This window comes from Orycteropus afer, unplaced genomic scaffold (assembly GCF_000298275.1).
Source record: "Orycteropus afer afer isolate SDZICR_OR568_19922 unplaced genomic scaffold, OryAfe1.0 scaffold00121, whole genome shotgun sequence".
In the NCBI taxonomy this organism is placed as follows: domain Eukaryota; kingdom Metazoa; phylum Chordata; class Mammalia; order Tubulidentata; family Orycteropodidae; genus Orycteropus; species Orycteropus afer.
In genome coordinates this window covers 443,075-448,994 of record NW_006921708.1, presented here as the reverse complement: position 1 = coordinate 448,994, position 5,920 = coordinate 443,075, and the positions used below count along the sequence as shown (strand labels likewise).

At 39.1% G+C, this 5,920-nt stretch overlaps 1 protein-coding gene across 1 annotated transcript in view; it reads right to left on the bottom strand.

Moving 5' to 3' along the window:
- Nucleotides 1-5,920, bottom strand: part of POLM (DNA polymerase mu) — a 77,815-nt gene that overhangs the window by 18,974 nt on the left and 52,921 nt on the right. The window lies entirely within an intron of this gene.

Below are 5,920 nucleotides of genomic sequence, written 5' to 3'. Positions count from 1 at the left end.
ATAAATTATATTTCAATAAAATGAATTAAAAAAAAAAAAAAAAAACTTCTATACAGCCACAGTAGTCAAAACAGCCTAGTATTGGTATGACAGATATGCATACCAGAGGAACAGAATTGAGAACCCAAAAACAGATCCATCCACCTATGGTCAGCTGATCTTTGACAAAGGGCTGAAATCTATTAAATGGGGAAGAGATAGTCTCTTTAACAAATGGTGCTGGCAAAACTGGATATCCATTTACAGAAAAATGAAACAAGAACCATACCTCATGCCACACACAAAAACTAACTTCTCATGGATCAAAGACTTAAATGTGAAATCTAAAACTATAAAGTTTCTCAAGGAAAAAATAGGGGCAAACTTGGGAGCCCTAATTCATGGCATAAATAGACTATCAAGCATAACAGAAAATGCACAAACAGCAGAAAATAAACTAGATGAATGGGACCTTCTAAAAATTAAGTTCTTATGCCCTTCAAAACACATCACCAAAAGAGTAAAAAGAGAACCCACAGATTGGGAAAAAATATTTGGCAACAATATATCTGACAAGGGACTTATCTCTAAAATTTATACAAAACTCTAAAACCCCAACATCAAAAAGATAAACAATCCAATTGAAAAATGGTCAGAAGACGTGAACAGACACTTTATCAAAGAAGGTATTCAGGCACCAACAAATACATGAATAAATGTTCATGATCATTAAACATTGTTGTTGTTTTTATGTAGAGAGATGCAAATCAAAACAACGAGATACCATCTCACCCCAGTAATAATAGCCAAGTTCAACAAGACAGAAAATAACAAATGCTGGTGAGGATGTGGAGAGATTGGGACTTTCATACACTACTGGTGGAACTGTAAAATGATACCACCGTGGAAATTGGTATGGTGATTCCTTAAAAAGTTGGAAATAGAAAATACCATTTGATCCAGTAATCCTATTACTAGGTATATATCTGAAAGAAGTGAGAGCTAGGACACAAATATATATATATATATATATATACATACCAGTATTCATCACAGCACTATTCACAATAGAAAAGAGATGGAAATAACCTAAGTGCCCATCAACAGAGGAATAGATAACTACATTGTGGTGCATACACACAATGGCACACTATGCAACACTGAAAAATAATGTAGAATTCACAAAACACTGCCTAACATGGATTAACTTGGAGGACATTATGCTGAGTGAAACAAGTCAATCACAGAAGGACAAATATTCTATTAGTCCACTATTGTAATAAGTCAAGGAAAGGTTTATATATGGAAGGAAAATTTCCTTGTTGGTTACCAGAGATTAGAGGGAAGGGGAGGGAAAATTGCTAGATAAAAATAGGTTAAAAAAAAAAAGAAAAAAAAAATATATATGCCAATGATTATTAGTGGTTACCAGGGGTAGGAACAAGGGGGAAAGGGGAAGCTTTTGTTTGCAGGGCATGAGTTGAGGCTAATTGTGGTGGAATATTTTGGAAAAGTATAGCAATAATGGCATACCATGAAAAATGTCATCAATGTCCCTGAGTTGTAAATGTGGAAGTTATTATGTTGGTGAATGTCTTGATGTATATGTTTTCACCACAATAAAAATAAATTAAAAAGAAAGAAAAAAGAATGGCAATGATTTAAAAAAATGGAAAACAAGTGTTGGCAACGTTGTAGAGAAACAGGAATCCTCATCCATTGCTGGTAACAATGTAAAATAGTACAGCCACTGTGGAAAACAGTTTAGCAGTTCCTCAAAAAATTGAATATAGAATCACCACATGACCCAGCAATCCCAATCCTAGGTACAGTAAAACCTGTGAAAGCCAGAACTAGTGTAAGGTAGAAACCTGTCAGAGAAGGAAAACTTAAGTACAGTGAACCCTGTGAGAGCTAGACCTTGACAAGTTGTTGTTGTTATGTGCCGTTGAGTCAGACCCGACCCATAGCGACCCCTCATTGGGTTTCCAGGGCAGTATCACTACAGAAGTAGATTGCCCCATCTTCCTTCCGGGGAGTGGCTGGTGGGACCTTGACAAGATTGCCTTATTATTCCAGATTTCGCAAGTTTCCCACCTTTGACAAGATGCAATCTTGCAACTTTTCTATCATTTGTTTTAGTGGAAAATAATTGTGTTTCCCTTCTCTGATAGGCTTCTGTCTTACATAGATTCCAGCTTTTGCAGGTCTTACTGTGTTTGTCATGGAGGCTTGCTGGTGCAGTGGTTAAATGCTCGGCTACTAACTGAAAGGTCAGTGGTTCAAACCCACCAGCTGTTCTGTGGGAGAAAAATGTGGAGTCTACTTCCATAAAGATCTATGACCTTGGAAACCCTGTCCAACAGTTCTACTCTGTCCTATAGGTTCACTATGAGTAGATTTTGACTGAACAGCAATGAGTTTATTTGGTTTGGGGTTTATTTTATTTTATTTTCCACTAAAAGATAGTTACAGAAAAGTAGTAAACCCTGGTCCCTAGTTGTGGAGGAAGCAGAGCATACCTTACTCATAAAGAACTGTGTTTTTTTCTCATTTGTCTGCAGTCTACCTAAAGGACTGACAGAAGGCACTCTTTGTTTTGCCAAACTCAAAACCCTCTCTGAGCAGAACAGCAGCAGACATTGCTCTAAGATATTTTAAGGCAAACAAACAAACAAAAAATAAAACTCCCTGGGACAAAAGATTATGTTTGAGAATTCTGCCATCACAGTGTGAAAACCTGACCTTCCGCACACAAAAAGCAACTACAAGTCTGTACTTAAGCCTGTGAGAATTGTAATGCAGTGGACAAAGGACTGCAACAAGGAGCCACACACTGAATCAAAACAAGGATGAGTCTCATATGATAGCATTTCTTACACTGTCCCTGCCCCTCACCCTCCTGATGTGATAGACAGATGGCAGCAGTGGAGACACATCCCCAGCTCTCCTGTGTACTAAGATGGGCCCTGATCTTTGGCTCTCAGATAGGGCAGTTATTTATTTATTTATTTTCACTTTTATTGTGGTGAAAACATACACAACAAGACATTTGCCAACATAATGACTACCACATTTATATCTCAGGGACACTGGTGACATTTTTCATGTTGTACCACCATTATTGCTATCCTTTTTCAAAATATTCTACCACCATGAGCATAAACTCAATGCACCCCAAACAAAAGCTTTCCCTTTCCCTCTCGACAGGGCAGCTTTTGCTAGCAGAGTGCTCAGATTGTATATTCTGACCAGTCTGGAGGTAATCTAAAAGACTGAAACCTTGGTTTAGCCAGAATTAGGGCATTCACAGAGCAGGGAAGGGAGCAGTGACCAAGGACTGAGCACATCAACCTGAGGGTGGATTAATCAGTATGTGCTTTCTAATTACTCTGGGAACCATTAAAGGACTGAAACTTTGATGGTAGGAATCAGAGCACTCACAGAGCAAGGGAGAGAGTGTTCACCAAACACTGAAGGCCTCTGTCCGCCTCCTGTGAAAGTGAACTGATGAGTGTATATTTTCTGTCTGGGAACTAATGAAGGACTGAAACTTTAGTCTGGTTTGAACTAGATATATCACATACAGGGAGAGAGAAAGACACTGGGAATGATAGCTCATTCAAAAAAAGCAGGATGAAGGGAGAGAAACTGTATTTATGAAAGCCTGAATAACGAACAGATTGTTGTTGTTGTTGTTGTTGTGTGCCGTCGAGTCAGCCCCGACTCATAGCGACCCCTCCTTGGGTTTCCGAGGCAGTATCACTACGGAAATAGGATTGCCCAACCTTCCTTCCAAGGAGTGGCTGGTGGGTTTGAACCGCCAGCCTTCTGGTTAGCAGTCAAGTCCTTTAGCCACTATGCTAACAGATTAGAAGAACATAATACAACAATATCAAACAAGTTCAAAGAACTAAAGGAGAACACAAAAAACTGAAAAAAAATAATTCAGGAAAATAATGAAGGAAGAAAATGAGATATAAAGAGACAGACATTATAAAAAGAAACCAAACAAATATTACAACTGAAAAACAAAGCAACGGAAATTAAAAACTCATTGGGAAGATTTAGCAGCAGACTTGAGCTAACAGAAGAAACAATCATAATGAAGACAATGAAGTAATCAAAATTATGGAAAGTGAGGAGCAACAAAATAAGAAAGGTCAAGACTCAGTGAAGCCTAATAGAAATGTGAAACACCATCAAGACAACTAATATATGTGTCATGGGAATTACAAAAGGAGGCAGAAGAAAGAGACAGAAAGAATATTTGAAGAAATAATGGCAGAAAACTTTCCAAATCTGAGAAAGGACATGAATTCATAAACCAAAAAGCTCAATAAACTTCATGTAGGATAAATCTAAAGAGATTCACACCAAGACAGTTTTATAATCAAGATCTCAAAAATTAAAGATAAAGAGAGAATTACGGGCATTGGTGAGAGTGAGGCTTGGATGGTAGACTAGGCAGAAAGACTGCACAGACTCTCTTCAACAAAGAAAAGGGAATCCAATTAACACAGGCACAGAAGATAATCCTGGACCCCTGAGCCTTGAAGGGAAGGATATAGAAGTGGACTAAACCCCAACTACCAGAAGAATTTGAGTGAAAATACCAAAAAAGGAGACAGACAGAGCTGTGGTCTGGCAGTGATCCTGAGCACTCCTGACAGCACCGGACAGACAGCTTGGAGATCCCCGAGTGGTGGTAGGACCTAAGAATTAACCTAAAAATCACCCGCTAGCCAGGGACGGCACAGAGGAGTGCCCTGGTGGCTGGGAAATAAACGGAAAAGGTGAAGAGAAAGGTGGGCTGAGCTGTGGACTTTTGCCGGTCCGGAGGGCGCCACTATTTTGAATGTTTAAAAGTGGCTTGACTATTTTGGATATTTAAAGAGACAGCAGTCTCGCAGATTCCTGGGGCTTATGAACGCGTTCTGCTTTCCAGCAACTCCAAGGACACTCCAGACCTGCAAGACTGAAAAGGTACGACATTCCTCTTGTTACTCTTATATTCCATACCTGCTTGGTCAACGGAGGTGCAGCCATCTCCACTCCCACCTACTTTCTGGGCCCACAGGAACTCCATCACAGTCTGTGTGCTAAGACGGAGCCTGGGTGCCTTGCCCTGTCCTCCACCAATTTTTTTTCATTTTTTATGTTTTTCTTTTTTGCTTTCTTTTTTCTGGTGATTACTCTGCTTGTATTTGTCTGTTTTAAAACAACTATTATTAATACTTTTGTCCTTTTTATTATTATTCTTAATTTTCCCCTGCAAGGTCCTAGTTTTCAGTATTTTTTCTTTTCCCTGTTCCTGGTTGAAATTTTTTTTTTTTTTAATTTAAGGTTTTTCCCCACCTTTTTTCTCATGGTTAACCCCGTTCCTTGTTTTTCCTTTTGCATTTTTCCCATTTTATTTCCTTCATTATTTTCCTTCTCTACATTTTTGTCCTAATGCCCTATCCCCAGATATTGCAGGTTTTCTTGTTTTTTCTTCTTCTCCCCCCCCCCTCCTTTTTTTTTGGCTACTGTTCCTGTGTGATTACATGGTGTGTTTTTTATCCATGTGCTTTTAGTTTTTTCCATTTCTTTCTTTCTTTCTTTTTTTTTAAATTGCGATTTGGGTGAAGATTTACAGAGCAAATTCACTTTCCATACAGCAGTTTACATACACTTTGTCTAATGACATTGACCACAGTTTACCACAATGCAACAGCTCCCCTCCCACTTCCTCTCCATAGTTACCTCTTCCCTGTGCCCATCCCTCCATGGACTCCTGCCCCCTGAGCTGTCTCCCTGTGCATAGGCAGCCCTTCATTCTCAATGATTGTTCTCTCCAAGGAATGTATCTACTTGAGGTAAATGTTCAACTCATATGCCTGTCTTCTGTTTGGCTGGAAACCACAGGTGTGGGTTCAATTCCAGACCTGAAGGGCAGCTA